This window comes from Rhipicephalus microplus, chromosome 4 (genome assembly GCF_043290135.1).
Source record: "Rhipicephalus microplus isolate Deutch F79 chromosome 4, USDA_Rmic, whole genome shotgun sequence".
In the NCBI taxonomy this organism is placed as follows: domain Eukaryota; kingdom Metazoa; phylum Arthropoda; class Arachnida; order Ixodida; family Ixodidae; genus Rhipicephalus; species Rhipicephalus microplus.
In genome coordinates this window covers 169,320,659-169,334,503 of record NC_134703.1, presented here as the reverse complement: position 1 = coordinate 169,334,503, position 13,845 = coordinate 169,320,659, and the positions used below count along the sequence as shown (strand labels likewise).

General features: G+C 45.4%; 1 pseudogene; it reads left to right on the top strand.

Moving 5' to 3' along the window:
- The first annotated feature begins 357 nt into the window (after positions 1 to 357).
- Positions 358 to 13,845, top strand: part of LOC142814449 (uncharacterized) — a 34,402-nt pseudogene continuing 20,914 nt past the window's right edge.

The window sequence follows — 13,845 nt, the reverse complement described above, 5'->3', positions numbered from 1 at the left end:
GCGGTGGGTGAACTTTTCCTCATTTTACGAGACTTTTTGGGCTGACGACGCCGTTCTTGAGGTAGGCCTACGCCGAGCCGGGTCAACGCCACACGGACGCGCGCCAAGTGGCGTTCGTCGGGGGCGAGTGGCCGCGCGTTCGACATGCAAATAATGTTGAACGGGGAGAGCATATCTCCCGATGAGTGTACCGAAGAGTAAGGGTGGCAAGCAGCAGTTTCCAAGTGAATGTTGACCAAATCCGCTGTTAGCGGGGACTCAGCCGGAGCTGGGCCTCACGTGGACGCGGCGTTTAGAACATTTGAGAAAGGCAATCAGGTCTAGAACAGATTCACAAGGGCGTCCCGCATGCCCTACATGCCTAAGGATCACTTCAAGATTATCCTACGGCCACGTGGCGGCATCAATATTAGCAAGTTGGGTTCCACCAAGGTAGGCAAAGCCATCATAGAAGCTGCAGGGTCGGGCTCGGATCAGACGGCGTCAGATATCATCTACCCCAACGTCAGCCAGAACCTAATGGTGGCGAGTACACCAGAGCGGGAAAATGCTGAGAGGTACGTGAGAATAAGATCAATAGACCTGGGCGGTTGCAATTATGAGATCAACGCCTATGAGGCTGCTCCAGACGATACGTGCAAAGGAGTTATAAGAAACATCGACATCGCCGACGGGCCGGCAGAGCTTGAGAGAAATATTGTCAACCCAAGAAACCCCTTGGCGCTCGCGGCTAAAATAATTAAGAATACTGGCACGGTGATCATCGCCTTCGACGGTTGCAAGGTTCCAAATTTCGTCAGGTATGATCCAATCCTGGTGAAGTGTTCACTCTACTAGAAAAAGATCGATATATGTTATGCTTGTGGCTGGCTCGGTCCCAGAGCTGACGTGTGCCTCACCCCGAAAGAGACCGTGTGTAGAGGATGTGGCGAAATAAACGTGATTAAGGAACACAAGTGCCAACCCAGATGTGAACTTTTCGGTGGTCCACACCCCACGTTGGACAAGATGTGCAGACAGCGTTACACAATTCCATACATTGTCAGCAGAAGAAGAGTAATGGCAGCTAACGCTGAAAAGGAACAAGTAGACAATCCGTTGAACCTGCACTCATCCGAGCTGCACTCCACGGCATCAGCTCCAATGGACGACTCGAAGCCAGCAGCAGCATCTCGCGGCAGGTCCAGGTCTCGGAATCGCTACCGATTCAGAGGAAGGAGTGTATCTAGATCGAGAAGAAGGAGTGCATCCAGATCCAAATCCGTGGTGAGGTCTGGGAATCGGAGTCCATTGATCAGCCCAGAATCCGAAGGGGGCATTGGTTCCACGTGGGCCGACAGAGTCAAGGGATTGGCAAGGACGGACAAGACGCCAACTACCAGAGGACAATCTTCCGACAAAAGACGACTTGCCTGGGCCGATGGTGTGCGAACCGAACCGGTAAGTGTCATGCTTTGCGACCCACCCCAAGAGCAAAGTAGGGAAATAGAGAGGCTAAGAAAGAAAATGAAGAACTAAGGGAAATGAACAAAAATATGCTTACAGAATTATCAGCCATTGAAAAGCTTTTAGTTGAAACCAAGCTGGCCGAGAACAAAAACGCGCCAAAGGAAACGCCAGTTCCCACGCCTGTGGGTGATGGGGCCATGTCGGCTAAGCGCAGAGCCGTCGAAAGTAAGCTCAAGAATACTGAAATGCTCATTGAGGAAATGAAACAAACACTAGCCTCTTTGCAGATAAAATGAAAATGATCATGGACAGCGTCTCACAGTTGACGATGAGTGTGGGACAAATGCAGAGTACATTAAATGATCCAAGGGAAGGGCTTAAGGCATTTAGCGAAAGAGTGAAAACTCATGAAGTGATGAGTATGTCCGGCAACGACTGAGCGCAGCGTGGACCATCGTTCCTCACAGCCCCCATTATTTCCCAGGCAGCGGATACGAACACCCAATATGGCCCACACTAAAAGAGAATTTCGAGTGGGGCAATGTAATTGCGGGGGGTACAACAACAAACGTGCCACACTCCAGCAATATCTCACATCACTACACTCTAAGCCGGATATGATAGCATTCCAAGAAACTGGGTACGGATACGTCACGCTCACTGGGTATAGAGCTATAGAGTGCGAAAACTATGGTAGAGGCTTATATGTGTTTGTAAATAGGCAGCTGACACACATCTCTCGCGATCTAGGCATTCGGGACAAGAACTTAGAGTATCTCATCGTGGAGGTATTATTGCCGGTCTCATACAAAAATCAAAGATGCAAGAGCTTATTTGCCCTCAAAATTTACAGTAGCCCGAAGCACTACAAGCAACAGTTCAAGATAATTTTCGAGAAAGCTATGAAACTCGCGGAACATAGGCCTTTAATCATATTAGGGGACTTCAACGCTGCTCATGAACTCTGGGAATATACTGCGACAAACCCCAAAGGCAGGAATCTTTGGCATCATTCTGACGAGCAAGACCTGGTATTGATTACGGATAAAGGGTATCCCACAAGAATCGGCAATTCTGTCTGTAGAGACACCACACCCGACCTAACCTTCGTCAAGAACATAGAGCATCCCATATGGACAAGTACCGGTCATAACTTTGGCAGTGATCACTATGTTCTCGAGGTTAGGCTGGAGGTTGAGAAAGGCCGCACTCGAGAATTTGATGTTGTTGATTGGGATGTCTTTCGCAGAATTAGAACGCAAAGCGAACCAAATGCTACCAAACCAAGCCTCAAAGAGTGGTGCGAATCCATCAGGAATGATATCAAATCAGTCACCAGAAAGCTTCTCACTGACGCTAACGTGGAGGCCATGGATTCTAAACTAGCCCACTTAACTGAAGCAAAGCAGGCCATTACTAAAAATTGGCGGGCTCAAAGACTGAATCGTAAACTAAGGAAGAAAATAGCAGAACTGAATAAACAAATCGAACTGCACTGCACCAACCTAAGTAAGCAGCAGTGGAATGAATTTTGTGCAACAATTGATGGGCAGATCAGGAACGGCAAAGCTTGGAAACTCATTAAGCACCTCCTAGACGAACAAGGCACCAGGTCCAACCAGAGACACTGTCTTGCCCGGGCCATACACACAGCCCTTAAAAATGAAGACATTGAAACAGTTACTAAACAACTCATAGACAAATACCTACCAGTCGCTAAAGAGCCAGAACGATTCCTATGATCGGAATACAGGGGAGCCCCTCAGCCGGAGCTGGATCGACCCTTCACTTTATCTGAAATCAGAAGGGTGTTGAGTGAGTTAAACAGAAAATCTGCCCCTGGCCCAGATGGCGTCACCAACATGTCACTCAGAAATCTCGACGAACCCTCTATTGAATCACTGACTGATTTTATTAACGAAGCATGGAATTCGGGGATGTTCCAGATGAATGGAAACTTTCTCAAGTCATACTAATACCGAAACCGGGTAAACCTCCAAGTCTGGAGAACTTGCGACCAATATCGCTAACATCATGTGTAGGGGAAGTTGCCGAGCATGCAATCCTCAAGAGGCTTGAGGATTTCTTGGAGGACAACAACATATACACCAACAATATGTTAGGCTTCAGATCCTCACTATCTACTCAGGATGCTATGAAGCAGATTAAACACCACATTCTAGACGGATACTCTAGAGATACCAAAGCCATCCTCGGACTAGACATGGAGAAAGCATTCGACAACATTAGGCACAAATACATCCTTCAAACGATTGAGGAAATTGGACTTCGATCAAAAATGTTTAATTACATAAAATCTTTCTTGGGGGCACGTACGGCGAGGTTAAGGGTAGGAGACACCAACTCAGACATGGTTAAACTCGCTTATCGTGAAACCCCTCAAGGTTCGTTGATCTCTCCCGTTCTCTTCAACCTGTGCATGATCGGCCTGTCCAGGAAACTGAGCAATATCAGCAACATTCACCACACCATCTATGAGGATGACCTTGCCATATGGTGTGCTGGTGGTAGTGAAGGGCACGTACAAGATGCACTCACAGAAGCGGTGCAGACAGTAGAGGAATACTTGAGGCCCACTGGTCTCAGGTGCTCCCCACAGAAATCGGAGTTATTAGTTTGCAGAAAAGAGAAAGGGGGGAGACCTAAGGGCTGGAAGCCATTATCCGAAAGCGACATACATATATTGACCGAAAACGGGGTAAATATACCCAGAGTCGACACGATGAGGGTACTGGGCTTTTTTATAGATGCAAATGGAAGGAATCACATGGCGCTTAAGAAAATTGTCTTCAAGACAGAGAATGCATACCGGATGATAAGACGACTTGCAGGGAGAGAAAAAGGCATGAAAGAGGACAATCTTATCAGGTTGATCAACTCTTTCGTGCTATATCATACTTCATATGCGGCTTCTATGTATAACTAGACACAAACCCAACTAAAGAAGCTGCACGCGGGGATCAAGAAAGTCATCAAGAGGGCACTGGGTCTTCCGCTTCGCACCAGCACTCAAAAATTGCTCAAGTTAGGAGTACACAACACAACTAGAGAAATTGCGGAGGCTCAAGAAAGGTCACAAATAGCAAGACTCTCTACAACTTGCACGGGGAGATCGATCCTCGATAGAATCATGATCAACCCTGTGATCGACCAAGAGACGTACACCAAGATACCAAAGGACTTTGCTGAGAGCATCATCGTTGCCCCGTTGCCAAGAAATATGCACCAAACCTTCAACGTCGCCAGAAGGATAGCCAGGGCTAAGGCTTTATTGAAGAAGTTGGATAAAGGAGGTAGATGGCTTGCTTTGTCGACTCAGCCTCATGTAAAGACCGAAATAAGTTCGCCGCGGTAGTAGTTGACTACGAGGGCAGGTGTACCAACTGCGCCACAGTTTACACTTCCAAACCGGAAGTCGCTGAACAGGTTGCCATCGCGTTGGCCCTGACGGATGATCGATACGCCGAGATATACAGTGACTCAAAACCAGCCATCAGAGCCTTCAGCAGGGGCAGGATCACACCACAAGCAGTTCGAAATATTAATAGTAAACAGGCCACTGATACACATTATATATATTGGTTCCCAGTGCACCTTGTATCACTTGATGGCATTCTTATGAATCCAAATGAATCGGCCAACAGCATTGCCCGCGAACTTACGGACCGGGACGCTTTTACACATGGCTTTGATTCTGCTGGATTCGAAAAACTACAACGCGATACACCCATGACATATAATGAAATTACTAAACATTACTACCTGGGGAGGAGAGAGTTTGCACCCCGTCACAGTAGACTAAACAGAGCACAAGCGGTCACACTTAGACAATTACAGACGCAGTCTTATTACTCACCGGCACAGGTAAAAGAATGATACGATATAAAAGATATGGATGTTGTTTGCAAGGTATGTAAGAAAGAAGTATGCACGCTTGAACATATGCTCTGGGAATGTGGCTCGCATGGTCGTGGCATTTGCCGGGAACGGTTTACAGGAATGATAAAGTCTCACGAGCATATCCCCCAAGTCCTGGCTGTCCAGTACGCCCATGACAGGGCTAGGAGGCTTGACCTCCCAGTCCCAGCGTGGGATTAGCCAGGCAGCTGGCTACACCCTGTACAGGACGTATAAATAAGGTTATTTCCATCCATACGATAGATAGATAGATAGATAGATAGATAGATAGATAGATAGATAGATAGATAGATAGATAGATAGATAGATAGATAGATAGATAGATAGATAGATAGATAGATAGATAGATAGATAGATAGATAGATAGATAGATAGATAGATAGATAGATAGATAGATAGATAGATAGATAGATAGATACGCTCAAAGTCGCCGGAGTTCGTTATGAAATGCTTCGCAGTAAAAAAAAAATGTGCATCAGTATGGGCACCCACCAAACTGCAAATGTCAACTAACCTGTCAACATAATAGGGTAAGGTATTTTGTTGTGTTGCGATGTCTGCAATAGTATTTTAAATTCAGACTGAATGCACATAGAGAATGGCGGGATTATACAAATTAGTAGGTCGAGTGGCACGTTAATTTGAGGCTGGAGGAGACGCGAACACAACATATCGTTATGAACTGATCTATACAAGAAATTCGGCAAATCCCACGTACCTTGGAAATCATTGTATTGCGAAGCTCAAGGGTGTAAAGTGACGGTGCTGAAAGTCTTTTATAGAGCAATACTTTACGAAGGGGCACAAAAGGTATGTACACATAGACGCGCAGACATATGTTTTTGTTTTTTAACACCAGTTGTTTGTAAAGGCGTAACGATGCCAGCAGCAACATATGTTTTAGGAAAACCAGAAACGGTAAGCTCAGGCGTAAAGGTAGTAGCCCTGGACACTGCTACATAAATGAACTTCAGCAGATGGCACCCAACCTTCCCAAGTATACATATTAACCCTACATTACACCTGTATCATAGGTGTGTTTATTTATTGTTTAAAAAATAGACGGCCAGCTCTGCAACCACAATTGATGTTTCACAAACAATAGGGTTGCTATTTGAAAAGTAGCTCCGAGACTATGCGTTGCTTATTGATGGAACGCTTGATCGCCACAAAAAAATGCTGTTCGATTCACGCTAGGATTCTGGCAATTATTTTTTTCCATTCAATGACAACAACACTGCCAATGTCACCTTTTTCGCGCTTCAAAATAACACATGTCTTTTCTAAGCATTCCTGGCTAAAGAATAACTGTCAATCGCCTTTGGCACATACCCACATGCCTGCGGCCCATACGTACCGGCAAGTATGTGCGACACGTATGCAACAAAGGGTTTGACGTCGTACGCGACGGGATTATGACTTTGTTCATGTCATTACGAGCGAGTCATATTCTTGAAACCATATTACTCTGCCACACTAATTTTGGATTAGCCCATGTTAAGAGAGTGATCACAAGTGTTACCAGACACAGGTTTATAGATAGATAGATAGATAGATAGATAGATAGATAGATAGATAGATAGATAGATAGATAGATAGATAGATAGATAGATAGATAGATAGATAGATAGATAGATAGATAGATAGATAGATAGATAGATAGATAGATAGATAGATAGATAGATAGATGCTCATAGTGCCTGCAGTACGCAAAGAAATGTTTCTCATTTATTCACTGTTCTGTAAAAGCAGTAACGTAGCCAGTGAATGACACAGCATGTTTGTATCACCCTACCCTCCTGAAATGCAACAGAAATTTGTTTATTGCGTACAGACAACCTAATCCCGGAGACAATTTTCTGTTTACCCCCTTCTACAATATACAATGGCCATTACTCCCCTTGTTAACATGCATCAGTATTTTGCCTATTAGCATAATTATAATGCGAGTGTGATTGTGTGCTCGTGTTTCTAAATGGTGCAATACTTCACCTGTCCTTCGAACATCACATTGACCTTGTATTGCAAATGAGATCTGTGGAAACCCGTAAAGTGGCGGAAGGCTGAAGGAAGGGAAAGAATACCACCACCCCTTCGTAGCACGTAGCCACAAGGAAATCTATACAGATTTCTCGGAAAAAAAAGCATCCTTTCTTGCCTTCTCAGTTGCCCTTCCGCCACATTGCGGGTCTCCGCAGATCTTATTTGCAATACTTGTGTCCATGAGCTTCGAGTTATCGATGGACACACTCTCGCGCTGTCATTTGCTAGCTTTCTTAGCTAAATTAGTATAGAGCCACCATCCCGGAAAGGCGTTTGTCTTGGGTTCCAACCTCCGACTAGGACGAAGTTTTCGGCCACTAAGAACATTTATATCCGAGAAATCCGTACGCATGTTCTTGTGGCTTCGTGCTACAAACAGGCTATTTTCTTTTTTCCATCAAATGCACATTGATAAAGTTTTGTGCAACAAAAAAAGATGAGCTTACGATATAGCATGCGTTTATTTATTCTCAAATTTTACATGATATATTGAACAAGCACGCATCTATAAATATAGCATGAACAAGCCAGCATATATGTCGGGCATAATAACCCGGTGTTAGGGGTAATATTAATATGATACAGACAGAACGAGTGTCAAATTGGCGTGTATGTTGGAAAAAGCTATGCTATAGAATAATTATTTCTCAGCAATAGGCTTAAATACAGGTCCAAGCAATGTTGACAGTTACAGTGATAACAACAAAATTAGCACACCAAGGTTTTCGTGCATAATCGGGAAAATGGACACAGGGTCAAGACGTGAAGAAGAAGCATTCTGTAGGTCCAAGATGAAACTGTTTATTTGGGCAAAAGTTTTGCTGGTGAACGGAAAGACAGATTGCAGCAATACACAGTGGCACTGATAGCGGCGAACATAGCGTCAACAGTCGATCAACTGACGAACGGTGACGCGCGTCGGCATTGATACATGTGTCGTCAAATATTTCAGCGTTATCGCTTGCGACCCAGTAAGTTCCGGGATAATATGTAATGTTTGTGTCGTACCACGTAATCTTGACAACTTATGTAGTGAAGCTTCTAAAACACTGAGTCGCGGCTTGCTTTGGCCCTCGCTGACAGGGTTTGTGGGCGCAAACCAAATACAGCAAGAACAAAAATAAACGCACGTGGGAATGCCCATCTTTGAAAAAGGATCGTGCCGACGCCTAAAGGAATATATACGGGCGAGAGAGGAAATGTATGCAACACTAAATTACAATATAAAGCAAGAAACTAAACAATCATCATCAGCAGCATCAGCCTGATTACGCGCACTGCAGGGCAAAGTCCTCGGCATTAAATAAACAATAGGCACAATATAAATAAACAATAAGCACAAGCAACCAAATACAAAACAAAAATATACAGTTCTCCGCGATAGAGTCCTCAAAGGTACAGTTCGCTAACGCTCATGATTCGGCTTGAGGCTCACGACAAGGACGGCTTTAGGTCACGCACGACGCCGTTAATAATTAGTTATGACATCAAGCATAACCTCATAGTCGAGCGGGCAAACACGTCGAACTAGTTCTCATGGTCTCAAGTACCATCGGCGTCCATATGAAACATGGTCACCAGGCTGGTATTCCACGAAGCTTCATCGAAGACTGTAATGGCGCCTCTCGGTCTTCCACAAATTCTGCATGCACCGACAGGCGTGTTGACGAGCTTCTTCAGCCTGCTTAAGGTAGACAGTGACCTCGAGGTTTTCTTGGTCAGTGACGTATGGAAGCAGGCGCGGAGTGTCGTTGCCGGGCTTCTTAATTAGACCAACTTGTACGACGTCATCAGCGTCATTTCTTTCACGGCCATTTTGTACGCGTACGTCACGTACGGAAGGATTAAATCACATATTCTGCTCGACATCAACGTACATGGCCAGCATATCGGCGATAGTCTGTCTTCCTAAGGTGCTCAGTGGCGCCATTGCGGATGGATGGATGGATGGATATGGCTGTACCCTTTAGATCGGGCGGGGGCTAGCGCCACCAAGCCGTAATACTTAATGAACCAAAAAGTAGATTTATTTTTTTCCTCTAAATGGTGAGATTGAGGACTCGTACTTTGGAGTGAAGGGTTTAATTTTCACTCGTGCCTTGACTTTAGCCACCAATAAGATAACCTCGTTCTAGTTAAGTCTACCCGCTTAAAGACTATTTTGCCCTCCCGGTCCCTAAACCCCAGTGCTTTGAAAAACTCTGCGCCATCATCCTGCACTATAGGGTGAAACCCTTTACAGAACATTATCAAGTGTTCGGCAGTTTCTTCTTCCTCTCCACACGCACTACATACTGTGTCTACCCCTTCGTATTTGGCCCGATATGTCTTGGTTCGCAGTACTCCCGTCCTGGCCTCAAACAGTAGAGAACTACCCCGAGTATTATCATAGATTCTTTCCTTGGCAATTTCCTGCTTAAAAGTTCGATAGATCTCTAGTGCGGACTTCTTAATCATGCCCATTCTCCACATGTCTGTCTCCGTTTCCTTCACTTTCTTCTTGACCGATAGTTTTTTTGGTTTGGCCACCTGCTGTTTTCCAAGTATTTACCAGTCAATTTCCTGGTTCGCTTCCTCGCTCTGGGTGGCTTCCCTGCCATATGGTGGTGGCTTGTGTGACTGTGTGCTGAATCTCTCGAGTTAGCTCTGCAGTGAAATTCATGCCTCTATTAGTGATGAGGATCTTGGGGCTCTGTGACGCAGGAGAATGTTTTTAACGAAGAACTTGCGTACCTTTGCCGTACTGCCTCTAGGTAGGGCCCTTTGTTCGGTGTAGCGGGTGAGGTAGTCGTTAGCGACAATGATGCACTTATTCCCGCAAGACAACGTAGTAAACTTTTTTAGTGGGTTCATACCTATTTGCTGAATGGTAGTTGAGGTGGTTCGATCAGCTGAGCGAAGCCTCCTGGTCTTGTCAGTGGTGTATTTTGTCGCTGACAGTCTCGAAATGTCCTGACGTAACGAGTGACGTTGGTGGCATGTCTTGGTCAGTTATACAATTCGTCTTTTCTTGTCAGCATACAGAAAACACCAAGGTGTCCAGCCGTCGAGTCATCGTGAAGAGCATCCAAAACTTCTTGACATAGGTTACGCTGAGGGTACCACGCGGTGGTAGCTGGCCTAAAGTGGGAACGTCAGTAACGCTGAAGGTACTGCGAGGAGGTAGTTGGCACGAAATGACGAAGATTTCTTCTTTAGGAGAACGCCGTTGCGCAAGAAAAACGAGTCAACTCCTTGTTAGAATTCCTTTGGAAGAGCGGTATCCTCGCCATCGAGGTATTGTAGAAGACCCTCGATTTCCGGATCAGGCCGCCATCGTTCGGTGAAAACATCAGCGTTTAATCTTTCTAAGAAGTAGTCCCTGTGTTCATGGTCTTGCAGCGCGGGTCATCCGGGGCACCAGACAGGCAGTTTGCGTCGGAGTGTTTTCTTTCTCCAAGACTTGTACACTACGGCAATGTCGAATAGTCGAAGTCTAAGACTCTATAGTGCGAGACGACCTGAAGGGTACTTCAAGTTAGCTAGCCAGCAGAAGCCGTGGCTCACAGCTTTGAAGGGCCTTTTCTAGAGGTAGGGCTAAAAGGTGGACGTAGCGCAGACGATGGCAAGACACTCTTTTTCAGTTCTGGAATACTCACCTTCTGCCTTGGATAGCAAGCGGCTAGCATAACTAATAACACTTTCTTCGTCAACCTCCTGCACTAGAACGACGCCGAGTCCTACGCTGCTTGTGTCGGTGTGGATTTCCGTATCGGAGTATTCGTCGAAGTGTGCAAATATCGAAGGAATCGGCAGTCGTTGTTTCAAATTTTAAATTTTTTCAACTTGCGTCGTTCGCTACTTGAATACGACATTGGTCTTCGTAACAAACTTTAGTGGCTCGGCGATCTGTGAGAAGCCTCTAACGCTCGTTATAGCCGCACAAGCAAGGAATCGGTGCATGGTCTTCTGGTCGGTGGGTGCCTGGAAGTCGGCGATGGCAGCTTTTTTCTGAGAGCGTGGGTGCTCCCCAGACTGGCTGACCACATGACTCCAGAAGAGGAGCTTACTGTACGCGATGCGGAATTTTTCTGGCTTCAGTGTGAATTCAGAGCCCTTGATAGATTGTAATACAGATTCAAGTCACTTTAGGTGTTTATCGAAGTTCGAGAAAAACACAGTGACATCGTCCAAGTAAAGGAGGCAAGCCTGCCACTTCAAGCCAGCCGGTAGTGTATCCATGACTCACTGGAAAGTCACGGATGCCGAGAAAAGACCAAAGGCCATGAACTAGAACTCGAACAGGGCGTCGGGCGTTCTGAAGGCTGTGTTTGTCGGTCTCTTTCACCAACATCAAGTTGCCGATAGCTGGTCTTGAGGTTCATAGAAGAAAAGTACCTCGCATAATGAAGTCCATCCAGGGCGTCATCTATCTGGGGAAGATGGTAAGCGTCTTTTTTTGTGGTTTTGTTCAGGCTGTGATAATCGACGCGGAAGCGACTAACACAACGAATGACACCGACAAACACAACGAGTAACACCCATGGATATTTTGAAGGCTGGATATTGTCGTCTCGTAGCATTTCGTCGACTTGTTTTTTCATGGCCTCGCATTCTCGCATCGACACTGTACGGGATCAGACAACTTTCGTCTCTCAGGATAGGAAGTTTTTCGACCAAGGTATGCTGAGCTCTTGACGACGATGAAAAACAGTCCATGTATTGCCGGAGCAGAGTTCTGAGTTGTTCTTGGTTAGGCATCGGGCGGCCTGCGTCAACGTCAAAAGCTAATTGATGAGCTTCGTTTGTCTAGCAGGTTCGGTAGGCTCAAGGTCGAAAGCCTTAGTGACTTGCACTATCTCTTCAAAGTAGGTGACGTGGTGCCTTTGCTAATGTGCTTGTACTCGTTACTGAAGGTCGAGAACATGACTTTTGCCTTCCTTTCTTCTACCTAGGCTATCCCTCTGATGACGCAAATGCCGCGGTTGAGTAAGAGGCACTGGTCGACTTCAACGACCCCTATACTGTTTGTAGTCTAGTGGCTAAGGTACTCGGCGGCTGACCCGTAGGTCGCGGGATTGAAACGCGGCTGCGGTGGTTGCATTTACGATGGAAGCGGGAATGTTGTAGGCCCGTGTGGTCATATTTGGGTGCACGTTAAAGAACACCAGGTGGTCAAAATTTTCGGAGCTCTCAAATATGGCATCTCTCATAATTATATGGAGGTTTTGGAATGTTAAACTCCACAAATCAATCAAATCAATTAATTGATTGTTTGTTGATTTATGCGTGCCAACGGAAATGGTTATGGTAGAGTGGAGGGGGTTGATAGCTTCCACTTCCAGCACATTCAAGGCGTGCTTTTTGGACGCCGTGTGCGGCGGGAGTGCTTTTTCTGTCGATAGCGTTATAGACTTTTATCTCAGGTTGATGACTGCGCCGTGAATGCTTAAGAAGCCCATACGAAGATTGGCATCTCTAGAGCAACGTTGTAGGACTACGAAGTTGGCGGGGTAAAATCCGGGTGTTATTGCAAACTGTTCATTTGGCCGAACTTGTGGCCGGTGAACGGAAAGTCAGACTATATCGATACACACTGGCGCTGACGGCGGTGAACTGAGCGTCGGCAGTCAATCAACTGACACGCGGTGACGCGTGTCGGCATCTATACATCAGCCGCGAAATATTCCAGCGTATCACTAGCACCTAATCTCCAGAAGAATCTGTAATGTTCGCGCTCTGCACATAATCTTGACAAAATGATCTACCACGATGGTCAAGATTTTAGAACACTGAGTTGCGGTTTGCGCTGACCATCGCTGATAGTCATTGCAAAAGAAAACCGAATACAGAAAGATCAAAAATAAGAAACGCCAGAGGCAATATGATCACCAAGTGTTCTGTCAACACTTAGATTGTTTGAAGTTCACTTGCTAGAGTTCGCGAAAATGTTAGCTTGTAGAAAAGGCCAAGACAATGTATCCTGTAACCAGTCAGCTATGCTTTTATCTAACACGAAAAGTAATCAAATGGGGACTCTAGAAAGGTTGAAGTATTTTGTGTCTATAAATATTCTGAATACCACAGATTCGGTAGGGCGTAAATGAATATATAATGGAAGAAGTCGTACAGCTATTCTGCCCCACAAGGAGACCCTACTGCAGACAGCATTGTACGATAAAAAGCATAACGTCGTTGTTAGTCACAACAAAAGATAATTTGTATATATTGCAAAATATCTTTCTATGCAGATTTAATGTAATTTAGTAGTTTTCTATGCTGATGTAATTCGGAATAGTTTCCTTAACGTATGCTAAGGTGACAGCACGTGCATTCCACATATTATTCTCATTACCTAACAGGTTATACATGTCGCACACAAGACACCTTTCGGTACTACTTTCCTAATTAAGAATATTTGATTTATGAGGTTTT